General features: G+C 31.9%; 1 protein-coding gene and 1 long non-coding RNA gene across 3 annotated transcripts in view; one reads left to right on the plus strand and one right to left on the minus strand.

The window, feature by feature from the left end:
* KHDRBS2 (KH RNA binding domain containing, signal transduction associated 2) overlaps window positions 1–11,705 on the plus strand; it is a 977,363-nt gene extending 965,658 nt beyond the window's left edge. For both annotated transcript variants that reach the window (XR_012489268.1, XR_012489266.1), the window contains one exon: window positions 9,717–11,705. The gene's annotated coding sequence lies outside the window, so the exon portion shown is untranslated. The remainder of the gene's footprint in view (window positions 1–9,716) is intronic.
* The window catches only part of LOC141566267 (uncharacterized), a 61,791-nt gene that overhangs the window by 20,853 nt on the left and 27,892 nt on the right, over window positions 1–13,046 (minus strand). The window lies entirely within an intron of this gene.

Genomic DNA, 13,046 nt, shown 5'->3' on the forward strand with positions numbered 1-13,046 from the left:
CCTCCCTTTCCCTAAAAAATGTTCTTTTGTGGGAGTTTTATGTATCTTTCTGAAGCCTGATCTTTACTTCAGCACTGAAAGTAATTTTTCTAGAAGGTTCTGTTGGTTTATGTTCATATGTGGCCAAAGGAAAGAACCCAGAAACCACACTGAATCAACCATGATTCCCTAGGGGGAAAATGAATAAATAAACTCACAACTCCTTCAGGAAGTGTATGAAATATGACATGTTTTTTGAGCTTCCATTTTTCCTTACTTTGAAAATATGTAATGGGAAAAATAATATTTCCTCATATTCACTGCTTTCCCCATCCAAGTTATCTTATATCTTTATAAGCTTTGGTCATCTTAATTATGATTCAGTTTTCTCAATGTGTCAATAATAGAAAACAAATATTGAATGGGAATATAATCCTTTCATAAGATAGTAGAAAGCAGCAGCACCTTAATTGTGGGATCTAATTATTATTTCTAGTTTCTTCCTAAACCTCAGCAAAGGTTTCCAAATCTAGTTTTCTAGGTATATTATCTCCATTGCATTATTGGTTATTCATGTTTTTTATTATCTTGTCTAGCATCCCTTCTAAATTAGAAATTGCCTTGTATTTATCTTAGATATACCTTTATCCTTCATAAAATTTACTTCCTTTTTTTATCACCAGTGTCTGGTAAAGTACATATAGAGTGGCAAACATTTAACAATTGATTGATTATTATATAACCAATGGAAAGAAAAACAGAAGAAAGCTTGTGATAGCATTATGGACTTGGAAGTCAGTAAAGCCTGAATTTGAATCCTGCTGTATGCAATTATTAGCTATGTGACCTTATGCAAACAACTTAACTTCTCTGGCCTCAGTTTCCTTATCTAAGAACTTGAAAATCTCTGGGGTACCATTTCAGACATAAATCTATGATCCTATGATTAAAGATCAAGGAATAAAGGCATCTCTGTATTTTCTAAAGCTTACCCCTTCTATCCATTTCTAAAGTCAGAAACCTAGTTCTGATTTTCCATCATTTGCTACTTGGATACAGCTCCTAGTATATTTTTGTATCTGTAATATCTTCCCTATTCAACCATTCTACATATAAATGCTAGCAAAAAACTTTATTAAATGTGATTTAATCATAATGTAACATATGTGTACATGAGATATATAGATATATAGGTATAGGCATATGCATTATGCATATATATATATACATATATATAAACACATGTACATATGTATTTTTTAAAAAAAATTCTATCATCCCCATATCCCAAGACAATAGAATGTTATATAGTACATGAAATCCAAACTTCTGTTTTATATCCTGCCTCAACATAGGCCCCACACTATAGAATAAGCAAACATATTTAATATTAGCCACACATTAATTGCTCTCTTCTTCTGTATGGGTCATTTGTACCACCTAAGATGCTATCCTTTCTTCCATGAAAAAGGCTGCATTGTTTCTGTTTATCTTAAAATCTTTAGAGCTCAGTGAAATGCTTAACAATAGATCTAAAAAGCAGGGATAAAATTGTAAAGGGAATTGACTTTTCAACCACTGGGCCATTTTGTACATAGGGTCAATTCTTACAGAACTTTATTGCTGCTATTCCTTTGGGTTGAGAGGAGTTAATAAAAAAATTTTCATGCAGAGCATTTTGAAAATGCTTATTGACCTGCAAACCTGTAAATGGTGGAAAGTACTATTTGAGAACAGCCATTAATCTACAATTTAGGAATACAGAACTACTAGAAGATTATACTTGCCATAGCAGGATCCGTTAAAATGTATTTCCACTGACAATAAGTAAAAATAATGTGAAATTGTTCAAGGAGATTGGAGATTTATCAGATAGAGCTTTACAGAGAAGTAAGTTTTCACCATTCTCTTCATCTGTGTTTTCAAATACATTTTTCTTCATTCTCATATTAGATATTCAACACTTCAAAATTCAAATTTATAACCTTCTAGTTTGGGGGGATTGTTATTGATCAGTCAAGCCAGGAGCATATAAAACCTTTTAAAACAATGTATAACTTGTATTTCAGAAAACATTAGCCCAATAAGCTTGGTAAACTTTCAATATCCACTCCTAAAAACTTAGCCAGAATTTATGTTTCTTCATAAAAGGAGCATGTTAAGCCTAAAAGGAATATGTTAATTCAGATTGATAATTGAAATCTTGGGTTCATTAATTTAGAGCCAGAAGGATCTCTTGATCTAATCCAATCCTTCATTTAAAGATAAGAAGGCCCAAATATAGAAACAGTAAATAATATGCATAAGATCACCTTTGTAATTAGTGACTGAATTAAAATTTGAACCCATATCCTCTCGAAAATCCACATTCTCAATATACTATAAGGGCAAATCACTTAACTGTGCTTGCCTCAGTTTCTTCATCTCTAAAATGAGCTGGACAAGGAAATGGTAACTCACTCCAGTCTCATTGCCAAAAAAGCCTTGCAAATAGGGTCATGTAGAGTTGTGTATGACTGAAAAATAACATTATTTAAGCACTTAAGGACTGTGCAAAGTAGTAGATAATACAAAAAAAGGCAAAATGTCTTTGATCTCAAAAAAAGCCTGCATTCTAGTGGAGGGGATACTATGTAGATCCACTCCTCACACAATATCCACGAAGGTTATATCATATTTGGAGAAAAATGATAGCTCTTTAAAAATCATTCCTGTGCAATTCTACTTGGAGTTAGATGGGTACACCAAGATATAATTTGAAGTTCCTTCTAACACTCCTGATCAATATGATCAAACATGGGTCTGAAGTGTCAAAGGACCTCAGAGTAATCTATTCCAAACCCCTGGTTTTACAAATGATAAAACTAAAGCTCATTGTGGTTAAGTGACCTTTCCAAAGGTCATTTGAAAAATTTAAGAAATTTCTTAGTAAGTTTTTATTATTTTGAAATAAAATTTGTATGGATTTTTACATAGATACCAATAAGTAGTTGAAATGCTTTAGTGTTCCATGCACAACCCTTGCCATTCCCACCTATACTTTATTCTAAACAAGCTATATCCAAAGCTTGTGAAGAATCACAACTAAGGTAAAAAAAAACACAGGGATTTGTCCCAGATCAAGGACATCTAAGGGAATTCATTTGCTCCTGTGGTGGGCTACAATATGAAGTTCCCATGCTTCACATTTCACTGACAGTTCATACAATATAATGTCATATACCCCAGATTTCTATTTTTTTGGCATCCATTTCCTAGGGTCCACATTCCTTCATTACCACCTTCATCTATCCCACACATATCTCTTCTTTGAATTGGGCTACTTCCTTGCCTGGTTTGTCTATCCTTCACCAGGGGTGACTATCTTATATAGAGAGCTTCATATACATCTATACACACTCAGTTGAGTTTTTTTGGGGGTATAAATATAAAAATTTTTGTCTCTTTTTCCTTTTAAGATGAAGCTAAATCTACTCTAATATAAATCTTTTTTCCCCCTTTGATTCCCTCAATTAAAACATGATCTTACCTTCTATAGGATAGATTCTGTTTTTGTTTTGCCATTATATCCCCAGCACTCAAACCAACATTTTGTTCAGGATAAATACAGTTAAGTTAATCACTGAATGAAATTGAATTAAATTAATGCATTCATATATATATAATATTTTATTTTATAAAATTATATGCATAAATCATATACCCTATAAAACTGTTAACCTCCATGAGGGAATTGATTCTCCTCTATCTTACTGATTTTTTTTTTTTTTTTTTATCTTGCTTAGTTTTTGTTATAATGATGTGCCAATAGGACAAAGATTTTTAACCTGGGGTCTCTAAACTTATTTTTTAATTGATACTTGTATTTCAAAATAATCGATTTCTTTTGTAATGTTATATATTTTAATTTATTCATTTAAAGTCATTATTCTGAAAAGGAATCCACAGACTTCATCAGACTCGCCCAAGGAATCAGTGACACAAAACAGTTTAAGAATCCCTGATCTAGTGATAGTAAATCAACAAAATTTTGCTATATACATATATGTACCAGGCATTATGCTAGGTGTAGGGGATTCATAGAAAGACAAAAGATAGTTCTTACGCTCAACGAGGTCAAAATTTAATGAAGAAAGAATACGAAACGGAAGCTGAAAAGTGAGGTACACATGAAGAAGTCCAGAAGTGTGATTGAATGGGAAATGATGAGATATCTATTCTAAGTGCCCTCCTAACACAGAAGACTAGAGAGGATTTCTATGCTACTATCCACCCTTCTCAATCAGAGGGAGGGAGGGAGGGACCCTGGAGTTTCAGGGTTCATGTGGTTTTGCAAGATGATGAAATTCTGAAGTCAATGATGAAGTACAGGAATGCCACTTTGTTGGAGATTATGGTAGGAGGTTCTTTGTCAAGGTTTGTTAAACATACTTTTACATTATTATCTGGATAGATAGGAAAGTTAAGACATGACTATCCTTTTTTAATTAGCTTAAAGTGGGAGGGAATTTAGAAAAGTTACTGGACTACTACAAATATATAATAAGAAAATGCTAAAATGTGTAATACTTATGTAATAGTTTTTAAAAGGGAAATATCAATGTTGGCAAGAAACAAGAAAGCTTCTTAGAGGAGAGTTCCTATATTGATCCTTGAAGGATAGGTATAAATAGGAAAGTGTCTGTTTGAAATATAACATAGACTTGTAAATTAGAATGGTATGTACAGAGGAAAGCAAAGAAATTTTCCAGACTGCCATGGGCAATACACTAACAGGAGTGATAGAAAAAAACCTTTAAAAACAAAATAACAAAAAACAAATTCTATGAGCAAAAAATAAAAAATAAAAAAATCATGAGAATTTTACAGAGTTTTCTCTTTTAAAAATGTAATGCCTAGATACTATGTGCTAGATGGGTGCTAGATATTGAGAAACAAAAAGGATTTATGCTTTAATGGTATAGACATATATATATATATATATTTTTTTTTTAAATGCAATGCCAAATAAATAATAAAGATATGAAGTACTGTGGAAGTGCAAAGGAGGGAAGCATTGAATGGGTCTAGGTAACATATGTGGAGTCAGAAAAGACTTTCTGGAACCTGAACCCAAACCTTGAAGGAAAAACAACTAACAGAAAGGAGAAAGACATTTTAGAATGAAGAAAACTATATGTGCAAAATATAAATCTATATATACTGAATAGCTTGGATAGAACAAAAGGATAAAGAAGTTGCGACTCAAGAAGTTGATAAAATTCATTAGAGATGCTTGAAAGCCAAGATAATGAAGTTGTTTTTTTTTTTTTTTTCTATGTGATGGAAAATCATTGAAAATCACAAAATAAAATTTAAGTGTAGAATAAATCCTAGAGACAATGTAGTTTTAACCTCTTCATCTTTCAGATGAGGAAATTATATCCAGGAAGTCCAAATAGGGAATAAACAGCAAAACTAGGGTTTGAAATCATTTTAGTCTGATTCAGTACTCTATTCACCCAAGTTATTCAAACAATGTATTTAAAATTCTTAAATACAAATTTTATTGTTCTCATTTTATAGCCCCAAATTTGTTATCAGAGAGTCACACAATCAGAGATGGTTCACATCTCTAACCTAGAAGATCAGTAGAACTGACAAGATAAAAAAGAATTATAAACAAATTAACTCAGTGAACAAGCATACGGTAAATCTGAGGAAACAAATTACTTGAAGAATTACATTTTTGATAAATGTTGCTGATAAGCCTAGAAAGAAATCTGATAGAAAGTAGGGCTAGATCAACATCTTATACAACATACCATAAGAAGCTCTAATTGGATATTCAACCTAAATCTTAAACAGCATGCATTTTATTTTATTTTTTAATTAATTTTATAATTATACATTTGACAGTACATATGCATGAGTAATTTTTTTATAACATTATCCCTTGTATTCATTTTTCCAGATTTTCCCCTCCCTCCCTCTACTCCCTCCCCTAGATGACAGGCAATCCCATACATTTTACATGTGTTACAGTATAACCTAGATACAATATATGTGTGCAAATCCAATTTTCTTATTGCACATTAAGTATTAGATTCTGAAGGTGTAAGTAACCTGGGTAGATAGACAGTAGTGCTAATATTTTACGTTCACTTCCCAGTGTTCCTTCTCTGGGTGTAGTTGTTTCTGTCCATCATTGATCAGCTGGAAGTGAGTTGTATCTTCTTTATGTTGAAGATTTCCACTTCCATCAGAATACATCCTCATACAGTATTGTTGTTGAAGTGTATAATGATCCCCTAGTTCTGCTCATTTCACTCAGCATCAGTTGCTGTAAGTCTCTCCAAGTCTCTCTGTATTCCTCCTGCTGGTCATTTCTTACAGAGCAATAATATTCCATAGCCTTCATATACCATAATTTACCCAACCATTCTCCAATTGATGGACATCCATTCACTTTCCAGTTTCTAGCCACTACGAAAAGAGCTGCTACAAACATTTTGGCACATACAGGTCCCTTTCCCCTCTTTAGTATTTCTTTGGCATATAAGCCCAGTAGTAGCACTGCTGGATCAAAGGGCATGCACAGTTTGATAACTTTTTGGGCATAGTTCCAGATTGCTCTCCAGAATGGCCAGATTCTTTCACAACTCCACCAACAATGTATTAGTTTCCCCACATCCCCTCCAACATTCATCATTATTTGTTCCTGTCATCTTAGCCAATCTGACAGGTGTGTAGTAATATCTCAGAGTTGTCTTAATTTGCATTTCTCTGATCAGTAGTGATAACAACATGCATTTAAAAAAAAATAGAAGAATACCAAAAGAGTTGCCTTTCATAGATATACAGCAAAGGAAGAAATTCTTAATCAAATAAGGGTTAATAGTGATCACAAATATTAAAGTAGTAATTTATATTTTATGAAATTGAAAACCGTTTGCATGAACAAAGTCAGTACCATCTTTTTTTTCCTTAATCACCACCAGTCATTTTGATTCATTCCTACTTTGCAGTAATTTTTGTGGTCTGAAAGGCCCTTTAATTTCTATTTTTTCTTATTATTTCTCTTGAGATGCTAGACTTGTTCTCTACCAATTAATTCTGCTCTTTATCTAGTTCTATAAAGCATTGTTTTGGTTGTTTGGTGCAGCACTAAATCTGTAAATTAATTAATATGATATTACTATTTTATTATATTGGCATAATCAAACTAAGAGCAATGAATAATCCTGCTGATATTCATTATTTTCTTTAAGTGTTTTGTAATTATATTTATATGTCTTGAATACAAATTGATGGATTAATTCTTAGTTACTTTATATATTTTACAGTTATTTTGGATGGGTTTTCCTTTGTCTTTTCTTGTGAATTTTGTCATTCTATAGAAATGATGCTGATTTTTGTAGTTATCTTTATATCATGCTATTTTACTGAAATCATTGATTCTTACTTAGTTTCTGTTCTAATTCTCCAGGTTTTTTTTTTTTTCTTTTAATGTTGTTGTTTTGTTTTGGCTTGGTTTTTGCTGATTCCTCTGTCATTAGAAAATAAGAATTATTTTGACTTCTTTTCATCTTTCTTCTACCTTTAATTTTTTTTTTTTTGGCCTTCCTGTAACCATTATTATCATTTGGAGAAGTCAATCAAATAACAATGGAGAAAGGTAGACTTCATTTTCTTGTATTTGTTCCTAGAGTTACTGTGAAAGCTTTTAGTGTTGGACCATTATAAATAAAGCTAACTTTTGTTTTAATATATACTTTTTAATATGAAATTCACCTTTTCTACTTTTTTTTTTCAAAGATCAGAGAACTATTGTTATGGGTCAGAACTTGAAACAAGGTGCTAAGTCACTGGAATTGATAGAGACAATAGTTATCTAATTTAGCATGGTGCTTAACAGTTCTCTAGTTCAGTACATGTACTTAGTACTTACTATAGTTCCACAAGATTCACACCTTTAAGAGAACATATATAAGCTAGGAGCCTCAACCAGGATTCAGTTGGGGAGATTCAGAAGCCAGAGAAGGCAGGCTCAAGCTCTCAGAACCAAGACTACAGAAAGCTTCTAAGAAAACTAACCAGGCCACAGGAAAGGAGACAAGACTTGGAAAGAGACAATAAAGGATTTAGACTTTAATACCTGTCTGCATTTGGCGTGATTACTCTGAACTGAAACTAAGGCTGCCTCCAGGCTGCCCAAGAAAACCTCAACAAGAGAATATTATATTTTAGAGAAGAATATTACAAATTGTGATATCATCTTTATGTATAAGGAAGAAATAGCCAGGAGGCAGAAAGGGAAGAGAGAAGAGAGAATGAGAAAAAGAAACAAAGAGATAGACAAGAGATTGTTATAAATGGATTCAGAGACAGAGAAGCAGATATAGAGATAAAAAGAAAGGAAAATAAATGAAGACAGGGACTGATAGAAACAAAAACACAGAAACAAAAAGATACAAACAGGCAAAGAAATAAAAAGACAGAAGGAGATGGAAAAAAGGGAAATAGAGAAAGGGGAAGAAAGAAAGGAGAAAGATGAAAAGAGAGAGTGAAGATTTTACAGGTACTATTTAATGGAACAAAGAACTAATTAGAGGTAAAAATGGAATTAAGAGATAAGGAAGAGGAGAGGAGTAAGAGTATAATGAAATGTGATATTAAAGTGAAAGTATGATTTTGGAGTTGTTGAGTAATTTCAAAATGATGAAGACGAAGATAAAGTTCTTATTGGATGACCTCAAAGCAGCACATAGATATACTGTTATTACTATTTTGTAGCACTTTGTAGTTTACAAACATTTTTCACACTACAACCTTAGGAAAGACCTAAAGGGCATAGAGGTAGGCCTATATCCCTTAATTCCCAATCAGTTTGCATTCATTCCACCAAGGTAACACAACTTGCTTAGAATTTGACAGAGTTGCTGTTTCTCTACCTGGCTGCTCATCTACGACTCCTGATCAGGGATAAATTTGTCTGTCTGCTATCTCCATTTTTTTGACTGGAACTCTTAGGGAAAATAAGAAGCAGCTCACCCTGATATATATTAGTTCCCCTTTAGAACAAAACCCCAAGCAGAGAGTATTAGAGGAGGTTCCTGTTTGACAATGTGATGAGACTGATGATCTTGGTGGTCCCTTTCAATTCTAAGGTTCAATAATTCTATTAAATCATTCCCATTTTATCCAAGGTAAAAATTGCAGCATTACAAATATAATCAAAATGCAATGTTTGAAAAGCTGACCCATTTTCTAATTCTAGCCTTCTCAAAGTGATCTTGAAGTTTCACTTTTCATCCTATTATAAAGCATGAACTTTAAGCATGATGTTTTCTGTTTTCCTTGATGCTGAAAATATTTTCCTTTCAATGCAGAACTAAACTCTAAGACAAATTTACATCTAAATTTCAGGTAGAAGATAAGCTCCTTGAGAACAAGGACCAACCATTTCTTTCAAAACCTTACATATAACAAACATCTACTAGATGTTTATTCAATTTAATAGAATTATTGAAGAAAATGAGCATAATCGTGTTAATATTATATTACATGAAATGTAAATTATATTAATAATATATCAAATATAGTTCTGTGCAATTTATGTTGGGCTAATTTTATCATGATTATGTCAGTAAAGGTGATATAATCAGATTTCTAAATGTGAGGATTATTAAAAGGTTTTTGCTCCCTTTCTTAGCATTTTCTCTTTTGCTTACTTTTATTTCTTTATTTGTCCACAGATTATTTGAAGTGTAAGGCAAGAACCAATCAGAAACCCACCAGAGAAATTTCAATAACAGATACAACAATTCCCAAGAGGCGAATTTTGGAGAACATCAGACCAAGAAAAGAATGTCATCTTTGCTTTTTTATGACAATGATTGCAACACAACTAAAATTATCCACAAGAGCTTTCATTTTATCATTTAGTCCATTCTGACTCTAATTCTTCTTGTGGACTCGGGGATAAATAGCATCAGATAAGGGCTGGCATTTTATGAATTACAGAGCTGCTTGAAGAGTAAAAAGGAAATGTTTTCCTATGAATAGTCATATTCATCTGGTGCTATTTTGTACTTCTCTGATCTCAGATTTTGTATGTATATGACACTCTATACACTGGAGTATTTCTGTGTTTAGAGAATTAATTAATTCTGTCCTATAAAGATAGATTAGTGTGTGTGTGTGTGTGTGTGTGTGTGTGTGTGTGTGTGTGTACAGGAGGTTTTTAGAAGATAGACTGTGATAAGAAGTTTGAAGAATAACATTTAAAGTTCTCACATCAGATATTAAATTTTGTAATTCACAATTAGTAGCTTCTATTTCCATAAATAATCAAAATAATTTGTGAAAGGTCATAAGTGATATTTTTGAGACACATTGAGAAATGAGTTTAAAGTATTATGATTTATTCAAAAAGATGGAGACATGAAGCACTTGGACAATGAAAGGATAGCTAAAAGAAAATGCATGAATTTACCATTCATCTTCAGATTTTTAAAAATCATATAATAAAATTCCTCAAACATTAATTCATCTAACCTTCTAAGTTACCTCAAAATTAATTGAGTTCCCTAAAAAAGTACAAGTTGCAACGTAAGCATATAGCCTCAGACCTCTGTCAAGGATGATCCCCAAATCATAGATTTTTATGTAGAAGGAACCTTAAAATCCACTGATTAAAACCCTTTCATTTTACAGGAAACTAAGGCACAATGATGTTAAGAAGATTGCCCAGGATCATATAGCAAGTAAACATCATATATGCAATTTTCCTGACTCCAAATCCAGTACCCATTCCATTTAATATAGATGCATTCTCCTGATAAAGTGTAGAGCTTCCACTGATGGACAAATTCAATGCTGGGTTGACCCCAAATGTCTTTCTGCCCACCAATTTAAGGCTCAGAAATCAAAACTTTTTTCTCCCTTTGTTTAATTTGATATAATGGCTTGCAATATCAAAAAATTTCAGATGTGGTGGTATATGAAGTGTGTGGCCTTTATTTTTGTGATGACTACAATTTTTTGAAATTGCTAAAGTACCACCTAATTTAAATTTTTTTTTTGAGGCTGGGGTTAAGTGACTTGCCCAGGGTCACACAGCCAGGACATGTTAAGTGTCTGTGAACTCAGGTCCTCTGTCCAAGTGCTTCATGTCTCCATCTTTTTGAATAATATATAAAAAAGCATTTTAAAAACTCCAACATTATATAAATTTAAAAGAGGTCTATATAGTCTGATATGGACATATTCTCAAGTCAAGTGGACATTTCTCAAAAAACTCCAAAGTTTCTGAGTAGTGCAAGCCAAAGATATTATAAAGTATAGTTTCAGTCATGTTTCTCTTAATTGCCATTTAATATGGAAACTTAGCTATTAGAAATGTGTTGTCGACCATAAAATTTGGTATGCTAGTCATACGGCTGGCAAACTTGTTTCTCATACAAGAAATCATAAGTTGATATGTGGAAGGAATATTTCTACTAAAAAAGATTAAAGAGTTATAGTTCAATACCCAATAGTATTTGTTTTCAAATGAATGTGTTGATTGGTTAGTGTGTCTTAATATCATGTAATAGTTGCTTCTCTGTGCCTAAATTTATTCATGTGTCAGTGGGGTTAGGCACTGAATTCCCTGGACATGTCTTATATAGCTTTAGTACTATATTAATTGATGCATATTATGAATGTGTTACAGTAATGACTGATATTCAAAAATATCAAAAATTGGGGGGATTGAATCATTTAATTTGTATAAAAATAAATTAATATTTTACTTTATTTGGTTGTTTCATGTTTGCATTTTGTTAACTCATTTAACCTGTTTGGCTCTCTCAGTTTATTTATCTATAAAATGAAGATGTTCAACTAGATGTCCTATAAGGTTCTACCAGCTCTAAATCTTTGATCCTCACATGGCCAGAAATGGTCCTGGAGAATAAACAGAAGCATCAAATGTCATCTAAATAAAACTGTTGCTTTGACTACATAACCCAGACAATACAGGGTCATAATATTGAAACACAAGTTATAAAATAAAATACATTTATCATTAAAATACTAAAAATTAATGGACTGGTCAAGCATAAACCTTACTTTTATTTATTATAGAACTTTTTAGTAAGACTCCCGTTTGGAGTGAAATTGACAGCACAGAAACCTAGAATATGTTATGGAAGGCACTTAAGAACTAATTAAGCCCAATTTTCTTACTTTATAGATAAGAAAATAGACAACCAAGGAGTCTTACATGTAAATACATACATACATATATATAGGAAATATGTAATGATTTGATTCTATATAACAAATCTGGATATATATATATATGCATTTATGTACATATTTTTATATGCATGTATGTATATGTGTGTGCACACATATATCCAACACATCCAACGGTTAACACATTGTGTTTCATTATGGTGAAACTGAAGTGAAATCAGATGAAGTTATAGGTTATAAAACAATTTTTTATCTCCATTTTCCTATTTATTTCTGAGCTTTGAAGGCTTTTTAAACTGACATTTTGTTTTTTTAATATGTTTACACTTTCATTATCATCCAAAAATGAAGCTACTTCTTCATGAAATAAGACTAGAATATTGAATATTTTCTCAAAACATTTAATATTTAGTTAGTACCCATATGGCCCAAACTCATTTTCTTATGATGTGCATTGAGTTTTTTTATTTTTTTTTTTTTTATTGTTGTTGTTGTTTTTTGGTGTATTTCTTTTCTGGAATAGATTTTCATAATAGACTATAGCAGATGTTTTGGATCCATAATAATAAATCAAGAAAATAAACTGATTAAAACATTCAATTGACTATTTTTCTTATAAGTGTTACAAAGTCTATGAATAATTTTAAAGCTCACTGCAGTTTATATCCACATCTTATTTTCCTTTTTGAATGGAACCTTGCTGTGCTTGTATTGGTCAATATTTTCTTTGAGGCAAATTTGTAGATAGGGTATTCTTTTGGATTCAATTCCTTAAAGAGAATTACTGATTGCTTTGAGGCCTCACTCACACTTTAGAATTTCAAGGATTAAAATTTTACTTA

The sequence above is a fragment of the Sminthopsis crassicaudata genome, chromosome 4 (assembly GCF_048593235.1).
Source record: "Sminthopsis crassicaudata isolate SCR6 chromosome 4, ASM4859323v1, whole genome shotgun sequence".
NCBI classification, from domain to species: Eukaryota; Metazoa; Chordata; class Mammalia; order Dasyuromorphia; family Dasyuridae; genus Sminthopsis; species Sminthopsis crassicaudata.